The sequence below is a fragment of the Schistocerca serialis genome, chromosome 2 (assembly GCF_023864345.2).
Source record: "Schistocerca serialis cubense isolate TAMUIC-IGC-003099 chromosome 2, iqSchSeri2.2, whole genome shotgun sequence".
NCBI classification, from domain to species: Eukaryota; Metazoa; Arthropoda; class Insecta; order Orthoptera; family Acrididae; genus Schistocerca; species Schistocerca serialis.
Window position 1 is genome coordinate 804,886,647 of NC_064639.1, and position 14,821 is coordinate 804,901,467.

The window sequence follows — 14,821 nt, forward strand, 5'->3', positions numbered from 1 at the left end:
TTTCCGAGATGACCTCACGTCCGCGTATGCAGAGACAAGCAATGTTGTATGCTAGACGGATAGGGCGTCATTTTACTGTCAAATACTGTTGCTCTCTTATTGCACCGGTATTTGGTAACTGAGAACGCCCCTAGCTCCATTATGGCAGGCAAAATTTATAATCCGGTTCTTCAGGGCTACTTCAAGTGCGCTTGCTACTGGCTTTCCTGAGCTCACCCTACTCGCCTTGTCACAGCTCTGTCAAAGTGTGATGCAAACTAATAATGAGAAACTCTTAGCCACGCTCAATCTTACATGCCACCCCTTGGTTGTTGCCGTCGCTAGTAAGATGAGGGTAGACTGTCGCACAATTAAGCTGAATCTCCACTCACGGTGCACATATCCCGCAAAGACAACCTTGTTTTCCGTTGCATGCAAAATTACCGTCTGCCTTTCTACCGAATTCCACCTACGTACTTTACTGGTGCCGCATTCTTGTTATATCCACGTGCTATAACAGGCGTCAACTCTTCATTGAGGAGCTGCAACCGGGGCTGAGTTCCACCTACTCTTCAGCACGGTCAAAATGGCAGGGCTCGTCCGGGATTTGAACCCGGGACCTCCTGCACCCAAAGCAGGAATCATACCCCTAGACCAACGAGCCACCTGGCTGGAGCAGTCAAGTTAATCCCAAGTAGTGGGCCTCACAGGGAACACAAACTTTCACGCGAATTCGCAAGATAAACGCTTTCTGCAGGCAGCACTCACCACTGATGAGAAGAATATTAAAGGCAACGAATAAAAAGCGAAATAACTTCATCGAGCACTGCTTATGAACAGCCGGCAGTGCCTCAGTTTCGGTATGTGGTTCCTCAGGGTTAAGAGAAGGCGAATGCACTAAACAAAAGAACATCGGGAAACCAAGCACCAACTCATAACGAAAAGATTGCACAATATACTGCAAGCAAAACTTCCAGAAGACGGATACTGAAGACGCCGCAGACAAAAGAATTATTCTATGCAGTAACGATTATCTAGGAAGCGTGAATTGCATGTGCTGCTCCACCACACAACTTCTTTTGATACTGTTTTACTTATTCTAAATTTTCATTACCTGATCGTCTCTAAAATACTGTGCGGTTATCACCTGGTTTCCAACAGCGATAGTAGTAAGTAAGTCGACTACAAAGTCTTTCAAAGTAGGTCAGACACAAAAAAAAAAAAAAAAAAATTTCAGAGCTGCGTGTAGCTCATGTCATTCTGCTTTCAATCGTGAATCTCCGGCTGGGAGTAGTGGCGTACTTCTGTAATCCAAGCTTCTGGGAGGCCGTTGTGTGGGAGAGATCTGGAAACAACTACAGATTCGACCGTTCCACGAGCTCAGGAACGGCCGCGAGGCCTTCATCGAGCTCTGCAGGTCGACAGATGATAGTGTGGAAATTTCGGCAAGCGGTGGCTAAGGGTTAAGAGATGCCAAACGCACTAAACACAAGAAAGTCGGGTAACCGAAGCACACAACTCATAACGAAAAGATTGCGGAATGCAGTGCGAAAGCAAAACTTCGAGAAGACCAACTCTGAAGCCATCGGCGAGCTAGGAATTATTCCGCACAAGAAGCGATCATGTAGGAAGAGCGAGCCGAGGCTGTCGCTCGACCACACAATAAATTTTTGCTTAATCCCAATTTGCAGTACCGGTTCGACACTAGAATACTGCGCCTTGGTTCTTCCAAAAGCGATAGTAATAAGCACGTCGACTGCAGTGTCATTTGGGGTAGTGAGTCAGACATGGAGAGGATATGAGGCGGGTGGAATATGCAACGACAGGGGCATTGCAGGGCGGCCGCCGGCTCCTTGCGCTGTGGCGCACCGGTGCCGGCGGCGGCCTGGCTGGGCTGCTGGTGCCTCCATGTAGAGCTGCCGCCGAGCCCAGGCAAAGTGCCGCTAACGAAGCGATTGCCTTTGGTGACATCTTTTGCAATAACGACTGCGCGAATCGACGGTATCTCGTAAGGAAGGAAAGAGCAGCAGCTGCCGCCGAGCCCAGGCGCCGTGCCGAACACGCAGAAGGTCCCCGGCTCGATTGCGGGCGGAAACCCGTTTTCGTCGCACTCAGCAAGACACTTGCTACGATCTCTACTGTGTTCATTTAAATCAACTTCAAACGTTCCATCAGCAGGGTGCACATGGCTCAAATGAAACATGAAACGGTTTCAGAACTGGTTGTCGGATTTTAGCGCTGACTTGGAGGCCTGGAAATGCGCGAAACAGCCGCCGCCATGCGATTTGTTACCACACCGTTGTACAAAACCAAGGGCTCGTCCGGGATTTGAACCCGGGACCTCCTGCACCCGAAGCAGGAATCATACCCCTAGACCAACGAGCCTATTCGTTCCGAAAACGCACTGCATGTGAATGACGCCACCTTTGATGGCCTCACCATGTAGGGCTGCAGCTCAGCCAGCGTTCTCCCTGTCTGTCGCGGTTAGATTGTTTCCATCGACGTCTTTTACTACAGGAACTTCACGAATCGGAGGGAGCTCGTAGCCGATGCCCTTGCTAACACAGAAGAGAAACTGTTGCTATTACGAGTCTCCGGGTGGTACATGAAAATGACCGTTGTTTCCGTGGTGTAGCGGTTATCACGTCTGCTTTACACGCAGAAGGTCCCCGGTTCGATCCCGGGCGGGAACACAACAATTTTAATCTACATTTCGGATTTCATTTCCGAGATGACCTCACGTCCGCGTATGCAGAGACAAGCAATGTTGTATGCTAGACGGATAGGGCGTCATTTTACTGTCAAATACTGTTGCTCTCTTATTGCACCGGTATTTGGTAACTGAGAACGCCCCTAGCTCCATTATGGCAGGCAAAATTTATAATCCGGTTCTTCAGGGCTACTTCAAGTGCGCTTGCTACTGGCTTTCCTGAGCTCACCCTACTCGCCTTGTCACAGCTCTGTCAAAGTGTGATGCAAACTAATAATGAGAAACTCTTAGCCACGCTCAATCTTACATGCCACCCCTTGGTTGTTGCCGTCGCTAGTAAGATGAGGGTAGACTGTCGCACAATTAAGCTGAATCTCCACTCACGGTGCACATATCCCGCAAAGACAACCTTGTTTTCCGTTGCATGCAAAATTACCGTCTGCCTTTCTACCGAATTCCACCTACGTACTTTACTGGTGCCGCATTCTTGTTATATCCACGTGCTATAACAGGCGTCAACTCTTCATTGAGGAGCTGCAACCGGGGCTGAGTTCCACCTACTCTTCAGCACGGTCAAAATGGCAGGGCTCGTCCGGGATTTGAACCCGGGACCTCCTGCACCCAAAGCAGGAATCATACCCCTAGACCAACGAGCCACCTGGCTGGAGCAGTCAAGTTAATCCCAAGTAGTGGGCCTCACAGGGAACACAAACTTTCACGCGAATTCGCAAGATAAACGCTTTCTGCAGGCAGCACTCACCACTGATGAGAAGAATATTAAAGGCAACGAATAAAAAGCGAAATAACTTCATCGAGCACTGCTTATGAACAGCCGGCAGTGCCTCAGTTTCGGTATGTGGTTCCTCAGGGTTAAGAGAAGGCGAATGCACTAAACAAAAGAACATCGGGAAACCAAGCACCAACTCATAACGAAAAGATTGCACAATATACTGCAAGCAAAACTTCCAGAAGACGGATACTGAAGACGCCGCAGACAAAAGAATTATTCTATGCAGTAACGATTATCTAGGAAGCGTGAATTGCATGTGCTGCTCCACCACACAACTTCTTTTGATACTGTTTTACTTATTCTAAATTTTCATTACCTGATCGTCTCTAAAATACTGTGCGGTTATCACCTGGTTTCCAACAGCGATAGTAGTAAGTAAGTCGACTACAAAGTCTTTCAAAGTAGGTCAGACACAAAAAAAAAAAAAAAAAATTTCAGAGCTGCGTGTAGCTCATGTCATTCTGCTTTCAATCGTGAATCTCCGGCTGGGAGTAGTGGCGTACTTCTGTAATCCAAGCTTCTGGGAGGCCGTTGTGTGGGAGAGATCTGGAAACAACTACAGATTCGACCGTTCCACGAGCTCAGGAACGGCCGCGAGGCCTTCATCGAGCTCTGCAGGTCGACAGATGATAGTGTGGAAATTTCGGCAAGCGGTGGCTAAGGGTTAAGAGATGCCAAACGCACTAAACACAAGAAAGTCGGGTAACCGAAGCACACAACTCATAACGAAAAGATTGCGGAATGCAGTGCGAAAGCAAAACTTCGAGAAGACCAACTCTGAAGCCATCGGCGAGCTAGGAATTATTCCGCACAAGAAGCGATCATGTAGGAAGAGCGAGCCGAGGCTGTCGCTCGACCACACAATAAATTTTTGCTTAATCCCAATTTGCAGTACCGGTTCGACACTAGAATACTGCGCCTTGGTTCTTCCAAAAGCGATAGTAATAAGCACGTCGACTGCAGTGTCATTTGGGGTAGTGAGTCAGACATGGAGAGGATATGAGGCGGGTGGAATATGCAACGACAGGGGCATTGCAGGGCGGCCGCCGGCTCCTTGCGCTGTGGCGCACCGGTGCCGGCGGCGGCCTGGCTGGGCTGCTGGTGCCTCCATGTAGAGCTGCCGCCGAGCCCAGGCAAAGTGCCGCTAACGAAGCGATTGCCTTTGGTGACATCTTTTGCAATAACGACTGCGCGAATCGACGGTATCTCGTAAGGAAGGAAAGAGCAGCAGCTGCCGCCGAGCCCAGGCGCCGTGCCGAACACGCAGAAGGTCCCCGGCTCGATTGCGGGCGGAAACCCGTTTTCGTCGCACTCAGCAAGACACTTGCTACGATCTCTACTGTGTTCATTTAAATCAACTTCAAACGTTCCATCAGCAGGGTGCACATGGCTCAAATGAAACATGAAACGGTTTCAGAACTGGTTGTCGGATTTTAGCGCTGACTTGGAGGCCTGGAAATGCGCGAAACAGCCGCCGCCATGCGATTTGTTACCACACCGTTGTACAAAACCAAGGGCTCGTCCGGGATTTGAACCCGGGACCTCCTGCACCCGAAGCAGGAATCATACCCCTAGACCAACGAGCCTATTCGTTCCGAAAACGCACTGCATGTGAATGACGCCACCTTTGATGGCCTCACCATGTAGGGCTGCAGCTCAGCCAGCGTTCTCCCTGTCTGTCGCGGTTAGATTGTTTCCATCGACGTCTTTTACTACAGGAACTTCACGAATCGGAGGGAGCTCGTAGCCGATGCCCTTGCTAACACAGAAGAGAAACTGTTGCTATTACGAGTCTCCGGGTGGTACATGAAAATGACCGTTGTTTCCGTGGTGTAGCGGTTATCACGTCTGCTTTACACGCAGAAGGTCCCCGGTTCGATCCCGGGCGGGAACACAACAATTTTAATCTACATTTCGGATTTCATTTCCGAGATGACCTCACGTCCGCGTATGCAGAGACAAGCAATGTTGTATGCTAGACGGATAGGGCGTCATTTTACTGTCAAATACTGTTGCTCTCTTATTGCACCGGTATTTGGTAACTGAGAACGCCCCTAGCTCCATTATGGCAGGCAAAATTTATAATCCGGTTCTTCAGGGCTACTTCAAGTGCGCTTGCTACTGGCTTTCCTGAGCTCACCCTACTCGCCTTGTCACAGCTCTGTCAAAGTGTGATGCAAACTAATAATGAGAAACTCTTAGCCACGCTCAATCTTACATGCCACCCCTTGGTTGTTGCCGTCGCTAGTAAGATGAGGGTAGACTGTCGCACAATTAAGCTGAATCTCCACTCACGGTGCACATATCCCGCAAAGACAACCTTGTTTTCCGTTGCATGCAAAATTACCGTCTGCCTTTCTACCGAATTCCACCTACGTACTTTACTGGTGCCGCATTCTTGTTATATCCACGTGCTATAACAGGCGTCAACTCTTCATTGAGGAGCTGCAACCGGGGCTGAGTTCCACCTACTCTTCAGCACGGTCAAAATGGCAGGGCTCGTCCGGGATTTGAACCCGGGACCTCCTGCACCCAAAGCAGGAATCATACCCCTAGACCAACGAGCCACCTGGCTGGAGCAGTCAAGTTAATCCCAAGTAGTGGGCCTCACAGGGAACACAAACTTTCACGCGAATTCGCAAGATAAACGCTTTCTGCAGGCAGCACTCACCACTGATGAGAAGAATATTAAAGGCAACGAATAAAAAGCGAAATAACTTCATCGAGCACTGCTTATGAACAGCCGGCAGTGCCTCAGTTTCGGTATGTGGTTCCTCAGGGTTAAGAGAAGGCGAATGCACTAAACAAAAGAACATCGGGAAACCAAGCACCAACTCATAACGAAAAGATTGCACAATATACTGCAAGCAAAACTTCCAGAAGACGGATACTGAAGACGCCGCAGACAAAAGAATTATTCTATGCAGTAACGATTATCTAGGAAGCGTGAATTGCATGTGCTGCTCCACCACACAACTTCTTTTGATACTGTTTTACTTATTCTAAATTTTCATTACCTGATCGTCTCTAAAATACTGTGCGGTTATCACCTGGTTTCCAACAGCGATAGTAGTAAGTAAGTCGACTACAAAGTCTTTCAAAGTAGGTCAGACACAAAAAAAAAAAAAAAAAATTTCAGAGCTGCGTGTAGCTCATGTCATTCTGCTTTCAATCGTGAATCTCCGGCTGGGAGTAGTGGCGTACTTCTGTAATCCAAGCTTCTGGGAGGCCGTTGTGTGGGAGAGATCTGGAAACAACTACAGATTCGACCGTTCCACGAGCTCAGGAACGGCCGCGAGGCCTTCATCGAGCTCTGCAGGTCGACAGATGATAGTGTGGAAATTTCGGCAAGCGGTGGCTAAGGGTTAAGAGATGCCAAACGCACTAAACACAAGAAAGTCGGGTAACCGAAGCACACAACTCATAACGAAAAGATTGCGGAATGCAGTGCGAAAGCAAAACTTCGAGAAGACCAACTCTGAAGCCATCGGCGAGCTAGGAATTATTCCGCACAAGAAGCGATCATGTAGGAAGAGCGAGCCGAGGCTGTCGCTCGACCACACAATAAATTTTTGCTTAATCCCAATTTGCAGTACCGGTTCGACACTAGAATACTGCGCCTTGGTTCTTCCAAAAGCGATAGTAATAAGCACGTCGACTGCAGTGTCATTTGGGGTAGTGAGTCAGACATGGAGAGGATATGAGGCGGGTGGAATATGCAACGACAGGGGCATTGCAGGGCGGCCGCCGGCTCCTTGCGCTGTGGCGCACCGGTGCCGGCGGCGGCCTGGCTGGGCTGCTGGTGCCTCCATGTAGAGCTGCCGCCGAGCCCAGGCAAAGTGCCGCTAACGAAGCGATTGCCTTTGGTGACATCTTTTGCAATAACGACTGCGCGAATCGACGGTATCTCGTAAGGAAGGAAAGAGCAGCAGCTGCCGCCGAGCCCAGGCGCCGTGCCGAACACGCAGAAGGTCCCCGGCTCGATTGCGGGCGGAAACCCGTTTTCGTCGCACTCAGCAAGACACTTGCTACGATCTCTACTGTGTTCATTTAAATCAACTTCAAACGTTCCATCAGCAGGGTGCACATGGCTCAAATGAAACATGAAACGGTTTCAGAACTGGTTGTCGGATTTTAGCGCTGACTTGGAGGCCTGGAAATGCGCGAAACAGCCGCCGCCATGCGATTTGTTACCACACCGTTGTACAAAACCAAGGGCTCGTCCGGGATTTGAACCCGGGACCTCCTGCACCCGAAGCAGGAATCATACCCCTAGACCAACGAGCCTATTCGTTCCGAAAACGCACTGCATGTGAATGACGCCACCTTTGATGGCCTCACCATGTAGGGCTGCAGCTCAGCCAGCGTTCTCCCTGTCTGTCGCGGTTAGATTGTTTCCATCGACGTCTTTTACTACAGGAACTTCACGAATCGGAGGGAGCTCGTAGCCGATGCCCTTGCTAACACAGAAGAGAAACTGTTGCTATTACGAGTCTCCGGGTGGTACATGAAAATGACCGTTGTTTCCGTGGTGTAGCGGTTATCACGTCTGCTTTACACGCAGAAGGTCCCCGGTTCGATCCCGGGCGGGAACACAACAATTTTAATCTACATTTCGGATTTCATTTCCGAGATGACCTCACGTCCGCGTATGCAGAGACAAGCAATGTTGTATGCTAGACGGATAGGGCGTCATTTTACTGTCAAATACTGTTGCTCTCTTATTGCACCGGTATTTGGTAACTGAGAACGCCCCTAGCTCCATTATGGCAGGCAAAATTTATAATCCGGTTCTTCAGGGCTACTTCAAGTGCGCTTGCTACTGGCTTTCCTGAGCTCACCCTACTCGCCTTGTCACAGCTCTGTCAAAGTGTGATGCAAACTAATAATGAGAAACTCTTAGCCACGCTCAATCTTACATGCCACCCCTTGGTTGTTGCCGTCGCTAGTAAGATGAGGGTAGACTGTCGCACAATTAAGCTGAATCTCCACTCACGGTGCACATATCCCGCAAAGACAACCTTGTTTTCCGTTGCATGCAAAATTACCGTCTGCCTTTCTACCGAATTCCACCTACGTACTTTACTGGTGCCGCATTCTTGTTATATCCACGTGCTATAACAGGCGTCAACTCTTCATTGAGGAGCTGCAACCGGGGCTGAGTTCCACCTACTCTTCAGCACGGTCAAAATGGCAGGGCTCGTCCGGGATTTGAACCCGGGACCTCCTGCACCCAAAGCAGGAATCATACCCCTAGACCAACGAGCCACCTGGCTGGAGCAGTCAAGTTAATCCCAAGTAGTGGGCCTCACAGGGAACACAAACTTTCACGCGAATTCGCAAGATAAACGCTTTCTGCAGGCAGCACTCACCACTGATGAGAAGAATATTAAAGGCAACGAATAAAAAGCGAAATAACTTCATCGAGCACTGCTTATGAACAGCCGGCAGTGCCTCAGTTTCGGTATGTGGTTCCTCAGGGTTAAGAGAAGGCGAATGCACTAAACAAAAGAACATCGGGAAACCAAGCACCAACTCATAACGAAAAGATTGCACAATATACTGCAAGCAAAACTTCCAGAAGACGGATACTGAAGACGCCGCAGACAAAAGAATTATTCTATGCAGTAACGATTATCTAGGAAGCGTGAATTGCATGTGCTGCTCCACCACACAACTTCTTTTGATACTGTTTTACTTATTCTAAATTTTCATTACCTGATCGTCTCTAAAATACTGTGCGGTTATCACCTGGTTTCCAACAGCGATAGTAGTAAGTAAGTCGACTACAAAGTCTTTCAAAGTAGGTCAGACACAAAAAAAAAAAAAAAAAATTTCAGAGCTGCGTGTAGCTCATGTCATTCTGCTTTCAATCGTGAATCTCCGGCTGGGAGTAGTGGCGTACTTCTGTAATCCAAGCTTCTGGGAGGCCGTTGTGTGGGAGAGATCTGGAAACAACTACAGATTCGACCGTTCCACGAGCTCAGGAACGGCCGCGAGGCCTTCATCGAGCTCTGCAGGTCGACAGATGATAGTGTGGAAATTTCGGCAAGCGGTGGCTAAGGGTTAAGAGATGCCAAACGCACTAAACACAAGAAAGTCGGGTAACCGAAGCACACAACTCATAACGAAAAGATTGCGGAATGCAGTGCGAAAGCAAAACTTCGAGAAGACCAACTCTGAAGCCATCGGCGAGCTAGGAATTATTCCGCACAAGAAGCGATCATGTAGGAAGAGCGAGCCGAGGCTGTCGCTCGACCACACAATAAATTTTTGCTTAATCCCAATTTGCAGTACCGGTTCGACACTAGAATACTGCGCCTTGGTTCTTCCAAAAGCGATAGTAATAAGCACGTCGACTGCAGTGTCATTTGGGGTAGTGAGTCAGACATGGAGAGGATATGAGGCGGGTGGAATATGCAACGACAGGGGCATTGCAGGGCGGCCGCCGGCTCCTTGCGCTGTGGCGCACCGGTGCCGGCGGCGGCCTGGCTGGGCTGCTGGTGCCTCCATGTAGAGCTGCCGCCGAGCCCAGGCAAAGTGCCGCTAACGAAGCGATTGCCTTTGGTGACATCTTTTGCAATAACGACTGCGCGAATCGACGGTATCTCGTAAGGAAGGAAAGAGCAGCAGCTGCCGCCGAGCCCAGGCGCCGTGCCGAACACGCAGAAGGTCCCCGGCTCGATTGCGGGCGGAAACCCGTTTTCGTCGCACTCAGCAAGACACTTGCTACGATCTCTACTGTGTTCATTTAAATCAACTTCAAACGTTCCATCAGCAGGGTGCACATGGCTCAAATGAAACATGAAACGGTTTCAGAACTGGTTGTCGGATTTTAGCGCTGACTTGGAGGCCTGGAAATGCGCGAAACAGCCGCCGCCATGCGATTTGTTACCACACCGTTGTACAAAACCAAGGGCTCGTCCGGGATTTGAACCCGGGACCTCCTGCACCCGAAGCAGGAATCATACCCCTAGACCAACGAGCCTATTCGTTCCGAAAACGCACTGCATGTGAATGACGCCACCTTTGATGGCCTCACCATGTAGGGCTGCAGCTCAGCCAGCGTTCTCCCTGTCTGTCGCGGTTAGATTGTTTCCATCGACGTCTTTTACTACAGGAACTTCACGAATCGGAGGGAGCTCGTAGCCGATGCCCTTGCTAACACAGAAGAGAAACTGTTGCTATTACGAGTCTCCGGGTGGTACATGAAAATGACCGTTGTTTCCGTGGTGTAGCGGTTATCACGTCTGCTTTACACGCAGAAGGTCCCCGGTTCGATCCCGGGCGGGAGCACAACAATTTTAATCTACATTTCGCATTTCATTTCCGAGATGACCTCACGTCCGCGTATGCAGAGACAAGCAATGTTGTATGCTAGACGGATAGGGCGTCATTTTACTGTCAAATACTGTTGCTCTCTTATTGCACCGGTATTTGGTAACTGAGAATGCCCCTAGCTCCATTATGGCAGGCAAAATTTATAATCCGGTTCTTCAGGGCTACTTCAAGTGCGCTTGCTACTGGCTTTCCTGAGCTCACCCTACTCGCCTTGTCACAGCTCTGTCAAAGTGTGATGCAAACTAATAATGAGAAACTCTTAGCCACGCTCAATCTTACATGCCACCCCTTGGTTGTTGCCGTCGCTAGTAAGATGAGGGTAGACTGTCGCACAATTAAGCTGAATCTCCACTCACGGTGCACATATCCCGCAAAGACAACCTTGTTTTCCGTTGCATGCAAAATTACCGTCTGCCTTTCTACCGAATTCCACCTACGTACTTTACTGGTGCCGCATTCTTGTTATATCCACGTGCTATAACAGGCGTCAACTCTTCATTGAGGAGCTGCAACCGGGGCTGAGTTCCACCTACTCTTCAGCACGGTCAAAATGGCAGGGCTCGTCCGGGATTTGAACCCGGGACTTCCTGCACCCAAAGCAGGAATCATACCCCTAGACCAACGAGCCACCTGGCTGGAGCAGTCAAGTTAATCCCAAGTAGTGGGCCTCACAGGGAACACAAACTTTCACGCGAATTCGCAAGATAAACGCTTTCTGCAGGCAGCACTCACCACTGATGAGAAGAATATTAAAGGCAACGAATAAAAAGCGAAATAACTTCATCGAGCACTGCTTATGAACAGCCGGCAGTGCCTCAGTTTCGGTATGTGGTTTCTCAGGGTTAAGAGAAGGCGAATGCACTAAACAAAAGAACATCGGGAAACCAAGCACCAACTCATAACGAAAAGATTGCACAATATACTGCAAGCAAAACTTCCAGAAGACGGATACTGAAGACGCCGCAGACAAAAGAATTATTCTATGCAGTAACGATTATCTAGGAAGCGTGAATTGCATGTGCTGCTCCACCACACAACTTCTTTTGATACTGTTTTACTTATTCTAAATTTTCATTACCTGATCGTCTCTAAAATACTGTGCGGTTATCACCTGGTTTCCAACAGCGATAGTAGTAAGTAAGTCGACTACAAAGTCTTTCAAAGTAGGTCAGACACAAAAAAAAAAAAAAAAAATTTCAGAGCTGCGTGTAGCTCATGTCATTCTGCTTTCAATCGTGAATCTCCGGCTGGGAGTAGTGGCGTACTTCTGTAATCCAAGCTTCTGGGAGGCCGTTGTGTGGGAGAGATCTGGAAACAACTACAGATTCGACCGTTCCACGAGCTCAGGAACGGCCGCGAGGCCTTCATCGAGCTCTGCAGGTCGACAGATGATAGTGTGGAAATTTCGGCAAGCGGTGGCTAAGGGTTAAGAGATGCCAAACGCACTAAACACAAGAAAGTCGGGTAACCGAAGCACACAACTCATAACGAAAAGATTGCGGAATGCAGTGCGAAAGCAAAACTTCGAGAAGACCAACTCTGAAGCCATCGGCGAGCTAGGAATTATTCCGCACAAGAAGCGATCATGTAGGAAGAGCGAGCCGAGGCTGTCGCTCGACCACACAATAAATTTTTGCTTAATCCCAATTTGCAGTACCGGTTCGACACTAGAATACTGCGCCTTGGTTCTTCCAAAAGCGATAGTAATAAGCACGTCGACTGCAGTGTCATTTGGGGTAGTGAGTCAGACATGGAGAGGATATGAGGCGGGTGGAATATGCAACGACAGGGGCATTGCAGGGCGGCCGCCGGCTCCTTGCGCTGTGGCGCACCGGTGCCGGCGGCGGCCTGGCTGGGCTGCTGGTGCCTCCATGTAGAGCTGCCGCCGAGCCCAGGCAAAGTGCCGCTAACGAAGCGATTGCCTTTGGTGACATCTTTTGCAATAACGACTGCGCGAATCGACGGTATCTCGTAAGGAAGGAAAGAGCAGCAGCTGCCGCCGAGCCCAGGCGCCGTGCCGAACACGCAGAAGGTCCCCGGCTCGATTGCGGGCGGAAACCCGTTTTCGTCGCACTCAGCAAGACACTTGCTACGATCTCTACTGTGTTCATTTAAATCAACTTCAAACGTTCCATCAGCAGGGTGCACATGGCTCAAATGAAACATGAAACGGTTTCAGAACTGGTTGTCGGATTTTAGCGCTGACTTGGAGGCCTGGAAATGCGCGAAACAGCCGCCGCCATGCGATTTGTTACCACACCGTTGTACAAAACCAAGGGCTCGTCCGGGATTTGAACCCGGGACCTCCTGCACCCGAAGCAGGAATCATACCCCTAGACCAACGAGCCTATTCGTTCCGAAAACGCACTGCATGTGAATGACGCCACCTTTGATGGCCTCACCATGTAGGGCTGCAGCTCAGCCAGCGTTCTCCCTGTCTGTCGCGGTTAGATTGTTTCCATCGACGTCTTTTACTACAGGAACTTCACGAATCGGAGGGAGCTCGTAGCCGATGCCCTTGCTAACACAGAAGAGAAACTGTTGCTATTACGAGTCTCCGGGTGGTACATGAAAATGACCGTTGTTTCCGTGGTGTAGCGGTTATCACGTCTGCTTTACACGCAGAAGGTCCCCGGTTCGATCCCGGGCGGGAGCACAACAATTTTAATCTACATTTCGCATTTCATTTCCGAGATGACCTCACGTCCGCGTATGCAGAGACAAGCAATGTTGTATGCTAGACGGATAGGGCGTCATTTTACTGTCAAATACTGTTGCTCTCTTATTGCACCGGTATTTGGTAACTGAGAATGCCCCTAGCTCCATTATGGCAGGCAAAATTTATAATCCGGTTCTTCAGGGCTACTTCAAGTGCGCTTGCTACTGGCTTTCCTGAGCTCACCCTACTCGCCTTGTCACAGCTCTGTCAAAGTGTGATGCAAACTAATAATGAGAAACTCTTAGCCACGCTCAATCTTACATGCCACCCCTTGGTTGTTGCCGTCGCTAGTAAGATGAGGGTAGACTGTCGCACAATTAAGCTGAATCTCCACTCACGGTGCACATATCCCGCAAAGACAACCTTGTTTTCCGTTGCATGCAAAATTACCGTCTGCCTTTCTACCGAATTCCACCTACGTACTTTACTGGTGCCGCATTCTTGTTATATCCACGTGCTATAACAGGCGTCAACTCTTCATTGAGGAGCTGCAACCGGGGCTGAGTTCCACCTACTCTTCAGCACGGTCAAAATGGCAGGGCTCGTCCGGGATTTGAACCCGGGACTTCCTGCACCCAAAGCAGGAATCATACCCCTAGACCAACGAGCCACCTGGCTGGAGCAGTCAAGTTAATCCCAAGTAGTGGGCCTCACAGGGAACACAAACTTTCACGCGAATTCGCAAGATAAACGCTTTCTGCAGGCAGCACTCACCACTGATGAGAAGAATATTAAAGGCAACGAATAAAAAGCGAAATAACTTCATCGAGCACTGCTTATGAACAGCCGGCAGTGCCTCAGTTTCGGTATGTGGTTTCTCAGGGTTAAGAGAAGGCGAATGCACTAAACAAAAGAACATCGGGAAACCAAGCACCAACTCATAACGAAAAGATTGCACAATATACTGCAAGCAAAACTTCCAGAAGACGGATACTGAAGACGCCGCAGACAAAAGAATTATTCTATGCAGTAACGATTATCTAGGAAGCGTGAATTGCATGTGCTGCTCCACCACACAACTTCTTTTGATACTGTTTTACTTATTCTAAATTTTCATTACCTGATCGTCTCTAAAATACTGTGCGGTTATCACCTGGTTTCCAACAGCGATAGTAGTAAGTAAGTCGACTACAAAGTCTTTCAAAGTAGGTCAGACACAAAAAAAAAAAAAAAAAATTTCAGAGCTGCGTGTAGCTCATGTCATTCTGCTTTCAATCGTGAATCTCCGGCTGGGAGTAGTGGCGTACTTCTGTAATCCAAGCTTCTGGGAGGCCGTTGTATG

The 14,821-nt window shown here is 49.2% G+C and overlaps 16 non-coding genes across 16 annotated transcripts; 5 read left to right on the plus strand and 11 right to left on the minus strand.

Moving 5' to 3' along the window:
* Nucleotides 1-571: 571 nt before the first annotated feature.
* Nucleotides 572-643, minus strand: Trnap-ugg (transfer RNA proline (anticodon UGG)). The gene has a single exon. It is a non-coding gene; the product is annotated as a tRNA-Pro (tRNA).
* A 1,649-nt stretch (nucleotides 644-2,292) lies between these two features.
* On the minus strand, nucleotides 2,293-2,364 carry Trnap-cgg (transfer RNA proline (anticodon CGG)). Its single transcript has one exon. It is a non-coding gene; the product is annotated as a tRNA-Pro (tRNA).
* A 235-nt stretch (nucleotides 2,365-2,599) lies between these two features.
* Nucleotides 2,600-2,672, plus strand: Trnav-uac (transfer RNA valine (anticodon UAC)). The gene has a single exon. It is a non-coding gene; the product is annotated as a tRNA-Val (tRNA).
* Nucleotides 2,673-3,273: 601 nt separating this feature from the next.
* Nucleotides 3,274-3,345, minus strand: Trnap-ugg (transfer RNA proline (anticodon UGG)). Its single transcript has one exon. It is a non-coding gene; the product is annotated as a tRNA-Pro (tRNA).
* Nucleotides 3,346-4,993: 1,648 nt separating this feature from the next.
* On the minus strand, nucleotides 4,994-5,065 carry Trnap-cgg (transfer RNA proline (anticodon CGG)). The gene has a single exon. It is a non-coding gene; the product is annotated as a tRNA-Pro (tRNA).
* Nucleotides 5,066-5,300: 235 nt separating this feature from the next.
* Trnav-uac (transfer RNA valine (anticodon UAC)) lies at nucleotides 5,301-5,373 on the plus strand. Its single transcript has one exon. It is a non-coding gene; the product is annotated as a tRNA-Val (tRNA).
* A 601-nt stretch (nucleotides 5,374-5,974) lies between these two features.
* On the minus strand, nucleotides 5,975-6,046 carry Trnap-ugg (transfer RNA proline (anticodon UGG)). The gene has a single exon. It is a non-coding gene; the product is annotated as a tRNA-Pro (tRNA).
* A 1,648-nt stretch (nucleotides 6,047-7,694) lies between these two features.
* On the minus strand, nucleotides 7,695-7,766 carry Trnap-cgg (transfer RNA proline (anticodon CGG)). The gene has a single exon. It is a non-coding gene; the product is annotated as a tRNA-Pro (tRNA).
* Nucleotides 7,767-8,001: 235 nt separating this feature from the next.
* Trnav-uac (transfer RNA valine (anticodon UAC)) lies at nucleotides 8,002-8,074 on the plus strand. The gene has a single exon. It is a non-coding gene; the product is annotated as a tRNA-Val (tRNA).
* A 601-nt stretch (nucleotides 8,075-8,675) lies between these two features.
* Trnap-ugg (transfer RNA proline (anticodon UGG)) lies at nucleotides 8,676-8,747 on the minus strand. Its single transcript has one exon. It is a non-coding gene; the product is annotated as a tRNA-Pro (tRNA).
* Nucleotides 8,748-10,395: 1,648 nt separating this feature from the next.
* Trnap-cgg (transfer RNA proline (anticodon CGG)) lies at nucleotides 10,396-10,467 on the minus strand. Its single transcript has one exon. It is a non-coding gene; the product is annotated as a tRNA-Pro (tRNA).
* Nucleotides 10,468-10,702: 235 nt separating this feature from the next.
* Nucleotides 10,703-10,775, plus strand: Trnav-uac (transfer RNA valine (anticodon UAC)). Its single transcript has one exon. It is a non-coding gene; the product is annotated as a tRNA-Val (tRNA).
* Nucleotides 10,776-11,376: 601 nt separating this feature from the next.
* Nucleotides 11,377-11,448, minus strand: Trnap-ugg (transfer RNA proline (anticodon UGG)). Its single transcript has one exon. It is a non-coding gene; the product is annotated as a tRNA-Pro (tRNA).
* Nucleotides 11,449-13,096: 1,648 nt separating this feature from the next.
* Trnap-cgg (transfer RNA proline (anticodon CGG)) lies at nucleotides 13,097-13,168 on the minus strand. Its single transcript has one exon. It is a non-coding gene; the product is annotated as a tRNA-Pro (tRNA).
* A 235-nt stretch (nucleotides 13,169-13,403) lies between these two features.
* Nucleotides 13,404-13,476, plus strand: Trnav-uac (transfer RNA valine (anticodon UAC)). Its single transcript has one exon. It is a non-coding gene; the product is annotated as a tRNA-Val (tRNA).
* Nucleotides 13,477-14,077: 601 nt separating this feature from the next.
* On the minus strand, nucleotides 14,078-14,149 carry Trnap-ugg (transfer RNA proline (anticodon UGG)). Its single transcript has one exon. It is a non-coding gene; the product is annotated as a tRNA-Pro (tRNA).
* Between the last annotated feature and the right edge of the window lie 672 nt (nucleotides 14,150-14,821).